The following is a 15,608-nucleotide window of genomic DNA, read 5'->3' on the forward strand; positions in this document are numbered from 1 at the left end:
ATCGCGCATTGCTGCTGTCAGACTGGCTTTTCAAGTTTCTCCTTCTATTCAAGTTTCTTTCATGGTGTAGTAGACAGTGGCTCCCCACTGCTTTCCCTAGACACTCACCCAGTATGTCAAAGGGCTCTTTATCACTCCTGCTCCCACTCTGAGGAAGAACTCGGAACAGCTTCCTTTCCTGGGAATATGGCACCGTTTGTGGCGCACTAAGAGCTTTGCGCATGCGGAGTGCCTGCCCTGGGACCTTCTTGCGTCCCCTTGCAGCCTGGCTCACAGCTGGAATCCTGGGGCATCTACGTGCCCCCTGTTCTATTCTTTCTCTGGACTCCAGCTGTCTTTACATTACATACTTGAGCAAGTGGCCCTGAAACGCGTCATGATTTATCTGCGCCATATGCCGCAGCGCTGGAACTCTGCCTGGCGCACTCTCTCTCCGTGACCCTCCCAGCACAGGCACGATGTCAGGGACATGAAAGTCACCGGCTGCCTAAAGTCCATGACTGACACATCATGCCATTTCGTCTACACGTCAATTAAAATGGAAGCCTTGTGTTGTGTAGTGGATGAAATCGTTGTGGTCAGCTCTGTATGGCTTGCATCCTGTGTGCCCCTTGAAACGGTGGCTTGGGGACTTCGTGTGAGTCTACCTGAAAGCGAGGGGGAAAGGGTCTCCTCACCGCTGTTTCCAGGGGTTGCAAAGGAGATGCATCTCTATAGCCTACATTCTTATTTCTTGCCTGTGGGGAATGTTTTCATCTCGTTTGACCAGTGTTGGATTTTCATCTTATTCCTCTCCCAAGCAATCACAGGGTCTCATATTCCTGAGTCTCTTAGACACGATTGCCACAAGGTGTTCTTACGTACAGATGTTTTATTCGTCTCTTCCTCAAGTCAGGGAAGCCAAGTAACGTCACATAGACTAGGGGTCCGTTTGAAATCCATTCTCAGCCTTGAATTCCCCTGAACCGTTTTGGAAATCCTCCCCAACTCCAGCCTGAGTGACGCGCTCCAGTCGCATAACTACCCTGCAGCTAGCTGCCCTCTCTGATTTCTTTCATTTCTTCCTTTAGAGGCTGCTCCTGGAACTTAAGATCCCACCTGCCTCACGCCCAGCCAGGCCGCCTTCATGCTGTACAGCGAGGAAGTCATCAGAGTTCGATGTGTCTGTCCCTCTCACCAGGATAGATTCGGCCACCAACTCCCAAATATTGTTTTCTCCTCACTGTGAATTCTTCACCAGTCCCTCATCACATAAAAGGAGAAGAGGCGCATTCTGAGCCAGGCGCCTCTGATCCCTTCCTTTGTTTTATCCCAGGTGCCTGAAGCCGCTGGACAATCCCTTATTCGTAGAGTTAGATTGGATCACAGACCCCGAATTCCATCCACAGCAATGGCCCACACTTTCCACTAGTCTAAATATCCCTGAAGGTCACCACAGGGTGGCCCCAGTTATCAGTTACACTGAGTAATGGCTGCCCGCTCTTGAGTGTGCATTGTGGGATGCTACCTGAGAAAGATTCCTGGTAATAGGAAGGTTTATTTGGTCTGGAGTTCTCTGAGCCATTAGAGAGGTAGCTAACTCTTCGTCTTCTCGTCTAATTGTTTGTGTAGTCAGAAAGTGTACGGCAGTGTCGTCAGGAGTTGGCAGAGGGCACAGAGGGTTGGCAAAGCACATGACTACAACCTCACCTCCCAGGCACTCTTAGACAAGGTGGGGAGCAAAATCAGAAAGCAGAGGCCTTGGGAACTCTTCCAGGAAGGAATTAATACCAATAAGCTCTAAGAAGATTCTAGCCTTGGGCCATCACCATTTGTCCAAATATTTTTTAAACACAACAATGTAGCACTTGTATATATTCTACATGTTTATAATAAAGTAATGAGGGTTGTCATGACTTAAGAAATATCACATGCTTGGAACCAGATATAAAAATGAAATGAAAAAAAGAATCTTCTCTTTTCTTTTTTTAAGATTTATTTATTATTTATACAGTGTTCTTGTACATATACCTGTACTCCAGAAAAGGGCATCAGATCACATTATAGATGGTTGTGAGCCACCATGTGGTTTCTGAGGATTGAAACTCAGGACCTTTGGAAAAGCAGCCAATGCTCTTAGCCTTTGAGCCATCCTTCCAGCCCAAGAATATTTTCTATGAGATTTTTTTTTAAAGCAGAAAATCATCATTAGCTCACAAAATGCCTGATTGTTTCTTCCTTCTCTTTTACAGTTTAAAAAAATTTTACACATAAATACATGCACTACATACAACAAGAAGAACCACGAAACAATCAGGAATTATATAAATGTTACATTCAAGTGTTTTTGGCTATTTGTATTTGGCAGCCTTGAAGAGAACATCTTTCCCATCTTGGTGAGCCTAGAATGTAAGTCAGTATCTATCATATCTCATTTCTATCAACTTAAAAATCTATCTAGACCTAAAAATAACTTACCCCCTAAACAACTAAGCTTAATTGTAAAACTAAGCTATCTGGTCTTCAACCCCACCAGAGACTTGAGAAAGAATAAAAGTTAATTACCTGAGTAATCAGGAATTGCATGTTAGCAGCTTTCCAAAGTGAAAAAAAAAAAACAAAACAAAAAACAAAACAAAACAAAACAAAAAAACCAGACAGATAGTTTTCTGCCTGATCAGTCACCCAAAACTCTCTATATTGTTGGAGCCTCATCTTCAGCCTTCTGGCAGACATATTTGTGAGGCAGGAACTATGGAGGACTTGCTTACCCTGTCTAGGCAGAGATTGGCTGTTGACTCTGCCCACATCCAAGCTTGTCCATTTTTAGGCAGAATTCTGTCTGTAGTAGAAATGAGGGCATTTTGCCTGGTGACTTCTTTGCCACATTTGAAGCCATCTCCATAAGGAGGTTCTTTGATGCTCATCATCGTCTTTGAGGTAGGCTGGGTGTTGCCAGGAGTTAACCTGTCTTATTGTCAAAGACTCTTTAAAATAATAGAAACATTTTTAAATGCCAAATTCTGTAGGTCTTGGAGGTTTTTGAATACCTTATCTAACTATTTTACTTTATCTATCTATGGAATCATATCTATCTGTTAAACCTAGGATGTATATTCTTGTGATATAAATAGACTAGTAATTGACATGACCATGATTTGCTCAACTAACAATTAGCCTGTATCACTTAACAATCCTAAACCACCTGCACTAGCACTTTCAAAGTATTAGAAATAAACCTTGTATTATAATTGAGTTGTACAGGCACAATACCTCATATTAGAGTAGAAATATCTATAATATGTGAGAAGACTAATCTTAAATTTGAATTCTATGACAACGCATCAAAATTATTGTCCAAATATTTCACAGTTTTAAACAAAGAAAAATAATATCTCCCTACCTGACCAAATATATGTATGTATGTATGTATGTATGTTACTAATTTATACAAATATATATATATATTAACTGATTTTTTTTTTTACTACTGACTTACATTTGACCTTCTCAAGCTTCTTTGAGTCTCACACTAGCACACAATAGTGCAGAGAGCTGGTCCAAGCTTCTGGTTCCTCAAAGCTGCCTCCTTTGTTCCCACTCCTTGCTCAGCCCAAAAGGACAGATTTCACACAGGCCTGGGACGTCAATGGCCTCATATTCACAAGGTACCCACAATGTCCGGCCAGCATTCATCCCTCAGTCACCTGGGTCCACAGGTGCACGCATAGCTAATGTCTACCCATGACAACAGACCCAGAGAAGAATGTCCACCCACTTTGCAAGAGGCCTTGGGACTGTTAGTCACAGATTCCAGGGGACTAGTGACCTAGAGAATGTTCTAGAAGGGGCTGTGTCATTGTGACCTTGAGCTTCCTTTGCACAGCTTGAGGGGGGCCAGAATAGGAGGGCTGGGAATAGAGAGAAGCCTTTACCCAAACTCAACAGCAGCGTTGACAAGAAGAATGCCCACCAGCCAGACGACCTAAGTGAATCAGGGGAACTGAGTGTCAGGAAGCCAAGGTCCCTCATACCCCAACCAGAAGTCACCTGGTTCATTGATTATCACCCATGGTGGTTTGATTGAGAATGGCTCGCAAGGGCCCATAGATCGGAATGATTGGTCACTGGGGAGTGGCACTTTAGGAAATGCGACCTTGTTGGGAGGAGGTATGACATTGTTGGAGAAAGTGTGTCATTGGTGGGCTTTGAGGTCTCAGATGCCCAAGGCAAGCCCTGTCTGGCATCCTCTTCCTGCTGCCTCCCTGTCCAGATGCAGACCTCTCAGCTCCTCTCCAGCACCATGTCTGCCTCCACGCTGCCATGCTTCCCGCCATGATGGTAATGGACTAAACCTATGAAATTGTAATCAGCTCCAATTAAATATTTTCCTTTATAAGAGTTGTTTGGTCATGGTGTCTCTTCATAGCAATGAAACCCAAAGTAAGAGAGTGTTTATCACAAGAGAAAGCCAACCAAGACACCTCCATAACCCTGTCTCTTGCAAGAGCCTCACCAAGACCCCCGAGTGGGACAGTGTCAGTTAGTGGTTTTGCCCTGCATCTCCTTGAAGATGTACATTGGCAAGAAGTGGCCTACAGGACTGAAGCTCCAAGATGTCAGCCAGGTGGCCACCATGAGGGAGCCAGCTATAAGACACGTAGCTTTCCCTGGGGAGGTGTGAAAGGTTGATCTTCCAGTAGGCACGCAGAGAGGAAGTATCACAAGTGCCAGTCTGTCATGGAATGGGCTGATGCCCCAAGCGTCAATGGCAGCGCCCATTGTTGGAATAACAGGAGTTTTCATGTGCTACTGGAATGGGTGGGGTACAGATCGGTCCATCTCACAGAGCTGGAGAGATGGCTCAGTGGCTAAGAGCACTGGCTGCTTTTGCAGAGGGCCCAGGTTCGGTTCCCCATACCCACGTGGTGTCTCACAAACATATGAAACTCTCCTTCTAGGAGATATAACACGCTCTCCTGACCCCGTGGGCACCGTACTCACTTGGTACACAAATGTACACTCATACCCATAAAACAAAATGAGATGAATCTATAAATCGGTCCCTCTAATTTGGAAAACAGTTTGACATTATTTCATAAGGTGGGACACACAGATTCTCTGACCCACCCACCATGTTACTTTAAGGATCTATCTTGAAGCTGTGTGTTCATGACTACTTCAGTAAAGATTCAAAAAGAGGTGGTGACAGCACTCAGGAGGCCGAGGCAGGTGGGTTTCTGTGAGCTCAAGGCCAGCCTAATCTACACAGAGAACTCCAGATCCACATAGTAAAATTCTTTTTAAAAAAAATTTTTAATGGAAACAAGTTTATGTAAAATAACATTTTATGTGTACTTTCCATTTAGACCATGACTTTGGCTCCCTTTTCCTCACGTTTCCTTCTGTGACAGCTAAGAGGGGGGCTGCTCACAAGAGCATGGAGTGTATCTTATTTCATCTAAATGAGGGACAAGGTCAGAGATGGAGACGTGGGCGATGTGCACAGTAGCCTACGGAGAGTTGAAATGTGACATCAGATCCAGTTAGAGGAACCTAGTGGGACCCACAGCCAGAAAGCTCAGGCCTGTCTTGGGTCTTTTCTTCTTGAGGATCAGATTACCATTCCTGGTGGGTGTGGAATTTGACTTTTAAGCGGGTGTAACACCCACTCTACCATTTAACTCTATGACCTTGTCAATTGTCCTTTCTAAGCCCCGGTTTCATTGTCTATAAAACCCAGCAAAGTATCAGTACCTGTTTGATGGGCTGCTTGTAGGAACTCAACTCTATAAACTGTGAAAAACACAGAGTAAGTAGGTGCCTATGTTTGACAAATATTGACTATCCATCAGTTGTTGGATGGACCATGCAATGTTTAGCAAATGTTTTGGTTTAACATTTCTGAGATGAGGTCCCCACTATGTTATCCAGGATGAACTTTAAGAAATCCTCCTGCCGGGAGCCGGGCGTGGTGGTGCACACCTTTAATCCCAGCACTTGGGAGGCAGAGGCAGGAGGATTGCTCTGAGTTTGAGACCAGCCTGGTCTGCACAGTGAGTCCAGGATGGCCAAGGCTACACAGAGAAACCCTGTCTCGGGGGGGGGGGGGGAATATATATATATACATATGGCCTAGCACTGTTCATCTTAATAGCGATTAAGGTGCGCAAGTGTCAGTGGATAGGCCTGAAATGGCTTTTCAGTCTGTCGACCTGATACAAGAAACACCTCCCTTCACCAAAAGGGAGTGTTCCCTTTAAGAAGTGCTCAGCTAGGAAGCAGCTTTGAAATTACCGGAGGCAAAGGTTCAGCGTGCAGCACTATGTTCTGTTAATATTTTATTTATTTACTTATATTTTTTGAGATTACTTTTTTATGTCTCAGAAAAGAAAGGAAAAGCCGGGAAGGTGGGCGGCAAGCAAGAGGCTGGAGAAAACAGCCTTTTGCCACCTAGTGTAAAATAGTTATTGAAAAAGCAACACGGTTGAGAAGACATGGCACTACCACTGAAAAAGAAAAGAAATACTGTGTGCCAGGGGGAAGAGGGAGGGTGGGAGCGCCTTTGTACTGGAGAATGCCACTTTTACTTCAAAGTTAAGGTTTTTGTTTTTTTCAAATAAATCTTTACTATTCCCACTAAGTGTTCGAAGACTCGGCGGAGAACGGGCATGACATTTCATGAATGCGTTTGGGTGTCTGAGACAGGCATCCACCACCCCAGTAGCCGTTTCGTACTTGAGGAATGAGTCTTTGAGGGAAGGGTCTGTGTTCTAGGCAGGCTTTCTCTTGAGAGTCTGGGACAATATATAACAACTCCATAACAATGCGAGGGGGTAAGTTGGATATTAATAATTGCACAAAGTGAGTGATGACTCTGTGTGGACGCCAACCAGCAGCACAGGTAAAGGGGCGCGGGAACCAGTAGCCCTGCTCGGAGGAATGAATTAAAACGACAGAGGCCAGGGTGATACCAGTGATCCTTTCATTTGAAAACAGTGAGAAAGGTAGAGATCCGAAGGGCAGGAGGCCTTTTGGAGGATTAGTGGTTTGTGAGAATGGATCGTTATACGGAGCTGTATCTGCTCACTGTGGCAGACAGGGACAGTGCTCTGTATGCTGGGGAGCACCCGTAGGCCTTTGGGATAGACTTCTTTAATATGGAAACACTATCTGAACTGCATCCCCTCTGTACTTACAGGGGACCCACTCTAGAACATCTGGCCGTTCAATTTGGGAGCAATTTTCATTTCACTGTCCAATGAGCACCTGCGTGTTATTCGTTTGGGGAGGGGGCTTGAACCCAGGGCCTTGGGCCATAGGCGAGCTCTTTACCACTGAGCTCCACTCCCAGAACACAAACAGTATTTTTTAAAAGAAGAAAAGTCAACTTTTTTAGTGCTGGTGGATCTTATTGTGAATCATGTCATATGGAAACAAAATAACAAAAAAAATTATTTCAGCAGAATTTCATTTCTTATAGTGGAAAAGATGAGGAGGTCATGCTGTCGGTTCCTGGACAATTCACAAAAAAGCTTCCTCCTCAGAACCAGGAAGGAGGAGAGAAAAGAAATGGGTTGCAGGGTATTTGACCCAGCTGTGACCAGGACTGCGCCGAATTGTAAAAGCCTGTTTCTTGTTTGCTGTGGCCCAGCCCTAACACACACCTTTAATGCAAGAACTTTCTGTTTATTGTAAATAGGTTGCTGTGGTGTGGCTCAGCCTTGACACACAGCTTTAGTCCAAGGGCTTCCTGTACACAGGATTTAATAAAGTTAACCCTAGGTCAAGGGGTGGAGCAAGAAGCCAGCTGACAGGAATTAAAGAGCAGGAGGGACTCTGAGTTGAAGGGTGTTTAAGACAATGTGGAGAAAAAGAACTTTTGGCTTTTTCTTCCTGGGCTGCTAGGTGAGCCAGCAAACTGTTGGCCTTGGGCTTTTGACTTTTTGACTTTGAGCTTTTGTGTTTTGGCTCTTTCCTTTGGGACGTGAGCTGAGTAGGAAGGTCAGCTGGCTGCTTTCTCTGCCTCTCTGAGCTAGCAGGTTTTCACCCCCAGCATCTGCCTCCTGAGTCTTTATTGGTAAAAACCAAACGTTCGGGATTTACTTTCTTTGTAGCAACAAAAACGCATCAGGATGAGGACGTGATATGGCGCGTAACACGTGTGAAAAAAATCACACACAACTCACCAACTTCACTGTAGTTCTATATTAGTTACTTTTTATTGTTATTTCCGTGATAAGACACCGTGACCAAGGCAACTTTATAAAAGAAAGAGTTTATTGGCCTTTCGTTTGCAGGGGTTAAAGTCCATCACACTGAGGAACACAGCAGCAGGCAGGCAAGCATAGCACTGGAGCGATGGGCATGGCTGGGCCTTTGGAACCTGCAACACAGTTCCTCCAACAAGGCCACACCTCCTAGTCCTTACCAAACAGTTCCACCAACTGGGACTAAGCATTGAAATATATGAGCCAATGGGGGTCTTTCAATCAAGACACCAAACGTTTATTGGTACGAAGCACCTGGTAGGTCCTGCCCATGATCCAAGGGAAGGAATCTTACAGGGTGAGGCTAGTCAGTGCCATTCTAGGAGTTAGTCTGCTGCAGTGATGACCAAGCAGGCTTTAGGGGTAACAAATATTAAGACCCCGGTCTCCAGGCATACATCAAAAATCAGTTTGCCATTTCACAGGACACAGTAGTTAGAAATGTAGGAAGCAAGCCATAGTGTTGGTTTCTGACAAACTTGGAAGCTTAACGGTTTGGGCCTGGCCACACCACCTTAGTCAGGTAAATGCCTCCAGTTACAAAGCTGGATGTGGGAAGGCCAGGACAGCGAGCAGCAATCACTTCAGGGAAGGTAGAGGAAGCAAAGGCGAAGTCTCAGAGGACATCCTCATGTACTTCCTGCCTATGTCCCTCCCACCTAAGTGTGATCAAGCATGTCCCGTGCAGCTGGGGCAACCAACCTTATTTACAGAAGTGAGGACATGTGGCTTGTTACTCTGTTGGGAACTGTTAGGCTTGGGCCCCCTGGGGCCATGCTCTGGCTGGTACACAATTGTTATTCTGTCCTGGCAGCTTCCTGTTGTGAGCATTGTGCCTCGCTGAGCTGACCACAAGTTCCTGTTTTGCACCCTGGTTACCTTGGTTACATGGTTCCTCTTGTCCCGCGGACTTCCCATCTACTTCGTCTTGTATTTTTCCACCTGCCTCTTTACTGTATAAAAAGCCTTGGCCCCTCCCCATTAAACGGCATTCTCTTAGAACAGATGACCTGCTGTCTTGAGTATTCTTCACCCCACAGTCCCTCGCCTGATATGTCGGGGTAGTTGCAGCACGGGCACTGCAACCTTCTGAGGACAATGCCCCAACATTCCATGGAGTTATCTGTCCTTGGGCTTACAGGTTAGAGGCATTTCTGTTTTATAGATCTCTTAAGCACAGTAATCGCAACTTAGGATTTAACTTTAGCTTTGACACCTGCTTTAATATCAAACAAAGAAAAATCTTAGATTGAGTGTAGACCCGCTAAAAGCCTGGAGGAGGGAGCTTGTCACACGCCATTCAAACAAGGCAGGTGTTGGCATAGGCAACAAAACCTTACCTCACTGTCCCCTCCACAACCTGGCTTGTGAAAGACCATTTTACCAGATGCTGTTTTCTGACATGGACTCTACTACCCTGTCGGCTATGAAGGACAAGGAAATACAAATGTGAGTCAGGGAAAGATCATCCAAGTTGTAATGGGGTGGGAACCTTTTCAACTCAGGAATACAGAAACAACTGGGCACACTTAACTTGAAGCCGTCTCACTGGGAAAATGACGTATCTCAAATACCTAATAATCGCATGGAAATGAGCCCGGATTTATATCTTGTTGTTCCAGGAAAGGCAATGAAAAGAATTGAAACATCTAAGACCCCCCTCAGCACCGCCCATTACTGGGCCAATGGAGGGACCGGAATTCCTCACATCATCAGGAATGCTGAGGAAGAAACAAGCCTTGGGCACATGACTAACCAGACACTAACGCTGAACCCGAGAAGGAAAACTCTGGAAGTCTTCGAGACAGCCACGTGTCAACAAGAATATCAATTCAAGGCATTTCTACCCATTATTTTATTGTCCTACGAGATGTGATATATAGACTGAGCTCCCCTGATTTGTGCTTTAATAAGTTGTATTGGTTACTTTTTTGCTGCTGTGATAAAACAGCATGAGCAAGGCAACTTAAGGAAGAAAGAGTCCATTTTGGCTTGTGGTTCCAGAGGAACGAGAGCCCATCATAGTGAGGAGGCATGGCGGCAAGCAGCAGGCACAGTGGCTGGAGCTGGACCCTGAGAGCTCTCAACCTCAACTGCAAACATGAGGAGGAGTGGGAGAGAGGGGGAGGGAGGGGGGAGGAAGGGAGAGGGAGAGAAAGAGGGAGGGGGAGGAAGGGAGAGAAAGAGGAAGGGGAGACGGAGGGAGGGGGAGGGAGGAAGAGAGAAGGGGATGGAAGGGGAGGGGGAGAGGGGAGGAAAGGGGAAGGGGAAGGGAAGGGGGAGAGACGGAGGGGAAGGGGAGAGAGAGGAAGAGAGAAGAGGATGGAGGGGGAAGGAGAGGGGGGAGAAAAGAAGAGGGGGAGGAGAAAAGGAGAGGGAAGGAGAGAGGGAGAGAGGAGGAAGGAGGGAAAGAGGGGAACCACATTTTCATTCAAATCACCTCAGGCACTAACCATGGTTTTAGGGTAGCCGGCCGGGACTCTGCCTAGTGACACGTGATCTGATAAGTAAAGCTGATGACGCTTTTGCTTAGGTGTGCCCTCCGACTTATGCAAGCAGTAGTCCATCAACTTTTTAAAAATCTTTTCAAAGATTTACTTTTATTTTACGTGCGTGGATGTTTTGCCTGCATATGTTACCTGTGTAGCACGTGTGTGCAGTGCCTGCAGAGGCCAGTAGAGGGTCTCGGATCCTCTAGAGCCGTTTGTGAGCTGCTGCCATGACCGTGCCAGAACTAATCTAGGCCTCTGGCAAGAGCGACCGGTGCTTTAACCACAGAGCCGTCTCTTCGGCCCCTCCGTCCACATTTTCGGAAGAAAACACTTCTGTTTGCAATTCTGTCTGGCAAAAATAACCCCCTTTACCAGAAAAAGATGAGTTCCTGATTCTCACAGGAACTAACATATGCAAATAATTAGAATCCCAGCTTCATTTATGCCCTGTAAGGTGGCACACAGGAGAGAGAAGACAAAATAACAGGCGTAAACGCCACCGGAAATGCTGACAACTCACACCTGAAATTACATTCATTGCTCCTGCCAATTAGTGAAGTGCTAAACACCTAGTTATAAGAGAAAGTAGATGGATGAGACTGGGTAATTAATGACTTCGTTGACATCAATGCTGATAATTGTGCTGTCGCCGCAGATAGTGGCATCTGGTGGTGTCAGTCAACCACTGCATACTTGATTGAAACGTCCCTACAACGGGAGGGCTTGCCCGGGGATTTTTATATGACATTGCTCCATATAAAAATGTTTTTCATTAGTGTTGGCCTTGGGTTAAAAGTCTCCAAGGAAACGTCGGTGTTTGCATGAATAATGCTCATGTTGTGTAAATAGAGGTTCTCCAAATGTTAAGCAAATTGCTATATTTTAATATTTGCCTTGTGCTTGTACCAGGAAGAATAAATGAGAATAAATGAGCTTTCCTGTGACACGGGAAACATTATTGAAATTAGATTCAAATGCGGCCTCCTGGTTTTATGGGAACAACGTGATCCCACTATGCCTGTGTGGCTGCGTATTTACTAATGCGCTGATTTGTGTATTTCTAGAAGTCAGGGTGGACTCCAGCTCTGTGCTGTGCTCAGTCCAGGTGGTTTAGCTAAGAGATCAGGCATGTTTGTGATAACCCGTGACTGTGCGCTGTTCATGACACTGTTCTCCAAAACGTGGTTTTACTTTCCCTGGTGCTAACTTAGATTATACTGAGCCCAGGGTCGGACTAACTGAAAACCACATTCCTCAGCTTCCTTTAAGCAGGTTCTGCAAGGGTGATTTTCTTCAGAAATGGAGCCTCTGAGCAGGCAGTTGCCCCCCGCCCCTTGCATGACGATTGAACACAAGTTGGGACTAAGAATCCAAAGAAAGGACAAGCCTGTGGCCTCTGCTGGTTGGCAGACCTGTCTTTAAAAGAAATATTGTATTTAATATTTATACACGCATATAATGCATTTGTATCAAATTCATCCACATTTCTTCCCCTCCAGGTCTCCTCACCATCCCCACTATGTTTCCTTCTCAATTTCATTTTTACCTCTCTCTGTGTGCCTCTGTCTGTCTGTCTGCTGTCCTGCTGTCTGTCTCTCTCTCTCCCTCTCTGTCTGTCTGTCCTTCTGTCTGTTTCTCTCTCTCTTTCTCTCTCTCTCCCCCCCATCTGTCTGTCTGTCTATCTGTCTATCTGTCCCTCTGTCTCTTCCCATCCTCCCTCCTAGCAGCCGTTGTCTTAGTTAGGGTTTCATCGCTGTGAAAAGACACCATGACCATAGCAAACTCTTTTAAAGGAAAACATTTAACTGGAGCTGGCATACAGTTCAGAGGTTTAGTCCGTCATTGGCATGATGAGAAACATGGCAACATGCAGGCAGACGTGGTGCTGGAGAAGGAGCTGAGAGCTCTGTATGTGCATCCAGAGGCAGCAGGAAGAGAAAGAGAGAGAGAGAGAGAGAGAGAGAGAGAGAGAGAGAGAGAGAGAGAGAGAGAGAGAGGCGCACTGGGCATGGCTTAAGCTTCTGAGACCTCAAAGCCCACCCTGAGTGACGCACTTCCTCCAACAGGGCCACACCCACTCCAGCAAGGCCACACCTCTTAATAGTGTCACTCTGTATGGGCCTCTGGGATTCATTTTAAAACCACCACAGCCATCAATGTCCAGGAATTCCTTAGACAGGGTAGGACTTTACAAATCCTCCTTTCACCCATGTTGGGGGTTTGGCTGGCCTGATCTCGTGCCAGTCTTCTGCATGCAGCTGTGGCCACTGTGAGTGCATGTGTGTGCAACTGCACTGTCACACCTGGCAAGCAGCATTGCTCTACAGACTCCTTCCATTCCGTCTGGCTCTCACATTCTTCCCACGATAGCCCCTGAGCCTTGGGGAAGGGGGTGTTTTAGAGCTGTCCCCTTTAGCGCTGAGCACTCCACAGTCTCTCATGCTCTGCATCTTTACTCTTGGTGGGTCTCTCTACTAATCGCCATCTACTGAAAAAAATAAAAGCATCTCTGGTAAGGGTTGAGAGATGCGCTCATCTACAAGTGTAAACATAAGAACTCATTGGGCACTTTGCTACTACACCTATTTAGCAGGACAGTAGTACTGGCTTGTGCCCTGGGGCAGACGGCTTCCACAGGTCTGCGGCACAGTTGGCAGTCTGGGGCGTGGGTTCCGTCTTGTGGAGCAGGCTTTAAACCCAATCAGAAAGCAGTTGGTTACCTCCATAATGTTGGTGCCATTATTGAACGTCTGAGTACATCTGCCAAGCCAGTTGCTATTGTCGCTCCCAGGCCTAATAGCTGGATGAGACTGCTGATGGCTCTCCTCACCTTCTAGCAGGACACCCCTAGTCTGCAGGGAAGGGGGTGTCCAGGTTCATACCAGCTTGATATCGCTGCCCTGTGGCTCAGGCATGTGGTAGTGTCTTACTATCGAGTTCTGGGAGGTCACCAAGAGCAATGACAACAGCTTGTGATGTTCGGTGGACTTCGTTCACCAACAAGCCAAAGAGATAACCCATACCCAGCCCTGAGCTTTTTGTCTGATAGCGTGTGATGTCTAGAGGAAGTGTTGTATTACACACACACACACACACACACACACACACACACACTTAAAAAAATTTAAGGTAGCGTAGTGAAATTATGTTATGCTCAGTTCTCCTAAGGATACTTTGATTGGTAATATAAGTTGAAGACCCTAGAAACAAGGACCCCTGAGGGGTGGGGCTGGAATCCCCTTAGGCTTTACAGCAGGTAGAAGCTGCAGAGAACCTAGACAGGGCTGTCATTTGGTCAACAGCTCCCAGGCCCTGTGGAGAACACGCACCCCAAATGTAGCCACAGTGGTTTGTTCCAGCAACGTTACCAAGACCAGGCTACTCGTGTGGGTGGCCTTGAATGCGAGGCCTGTGCTATTCCTCAGGTGGCAAACTATTAGAAGACTCCAAAAAATAATTTCTGAACCAACTTGGTCCTAATATACTCCTGTGGACTCTAGGACAATTTTCTTTCGTGGTATAGTCAAAAGGTGCGAGGAGGCAAGCGAGCATGCGCGGTGCACTCCTGAGGAGAACGGTTTATGTGCTCCTGTTTGAAATTATCCTTGATTGATTTTAAACTTTCTACATTGATTATCTCCTTCTGCCTGCAGCAGGAGGTTCTCTCTCAGCAGTCCACCTAACACAACCCTGATTTCTTTTTTTTTTTTTTTTTTTTTTTTTGGATGAGATTTAAGTTGTAGTAACACTTGGGGAAAAAAAGTTGAATAAAACTAATAATACCAGGGAAATAAGTTATCGTTGGCAAGTAACACTGGCAGACTCTGCCATGGTGAAACCATTGCCACTGTTTGTTATCATAGGTACATCAGAACCAACTGCCAGCTGCCCTTCATGATTCAACCCCAGACCTCTGATATCTGCCTAATCCATATTTATGACTAAGGTAATTATCATTCAGTTAACTGTGGAGGAACAGTGAGGTGGCTTTTAGTGGATGATGTGCTTGTTGTCTTAGCCCGGCAGCCCGAGTTTGATTGCCACAATAGATGAAGGAAACCGACTCCCAAATCTTTACCTCCTCTGACATGCACCTTGACATACCCGCTCTAGCGTGTGAGCTCTAGCGTATGCATATGCATATGCACACGCATGTGCATGCATGCACACACACACATACACACACTTGATAATAAATAAAATCCAAATTAAATACAGTGCCTGAACTATGAGTCACAAATGTTGTCACTCAAGGCAGACTTACATCACTTACTTCCATAAAAATGTAGTTTTAAAAATAGTCATCAACAATTAGCAGTGATGAGAATGTCAAACTTACAAGTCAGAAGACCCAAACAGAGAGACCCAGTTTCATTAGTGGGGCACCCTTGGACACATCGACTCGTCTTTCTGAGGTTCCCACGGTGACTGGATGGTCTCTGTGTCACACTGAGTTTGGGTACTCACTTGAAACAAGACTTTGACTCCCCTTACAAACTAATCTTCTGGGCATGGTGCTGCTTGTAGTTGGTTAGCACTCACACTTCTGAGAATTAGGACTATACAGCTTATACAGATTTACTTTTTAAAATTGTGTTAGGAGCTGGAGGAATGGCTCAGAAGGTAAAGCGCATGCTGCACAAGACCTGAATGTGATACCCAGCACCCACGTAAAGACGGAAGAAAAGACCAATGCCCCATAGCTGCTCTCTGGCCTCCAGGCCTCTGTTTGCTCACCTTGGCACCTGTGTGTCCATATGCATATGTTGTATGCAATCCTACAACAATAATGGTAATTATTATTAATTATTAGAAAATGAATATTAATTTTATGTAAGCTGACTTCGTCATACCTGTAATCAAGAGC

Source organism: Acomys russatus, chromosome 19 (genome assembly GCF_903995435.1).
Source record: "Acomys russatus chromosome 19, mAcoRus1.1, whole genome shotgun sequence".
NCBI classification, from domain to species: Eukaryota; Metazoa; Chordata; class Mammalia; order Rodentia; family Muridae; genus Acomys; species Acomys russatus.